Below are 293 nucleotides of genomic sequence, written 5' to 3' on the forward strand. Positions count from 1 at the left end.
ATAATATAATACATAGGTATGAGACACAATACATATGATGATGCATAGGTATTGAGGCACAACAAGGCAAGGCAGGTACCTACAAGTGATTGTTGTTTGACAAAAACATCATTGATAAGGGACAAAGAACAAAAAAGAGGACAAAAGCTTGATAATTTTATAGCTTGAACACACCCTCCACATGATGACATGAATAAAAAAATAAAATATGTATGTGCAGGCAATTATTTATAAATATAGGTACCAAAAACAAAAAGTTTTCCACCCAATTAAAAGTTAATTTCTAGTTAAAT

Source organism: Diaphorina citri, unplaced genomic scaffold (genome assembly GCF_000475195.1).
Source record: "Diaphorina citri unplaced genomic scaffold, Diaci psyllid genome assembly version 1.1 scaffold5722, whole genome shotgun sequence".
Lineage (NCBI taxonomy): Eukaryota > Metazoa > Arthropoda > Insecta > Hemiptera > Psyllidae > Diaphorina > Diaphorina citri.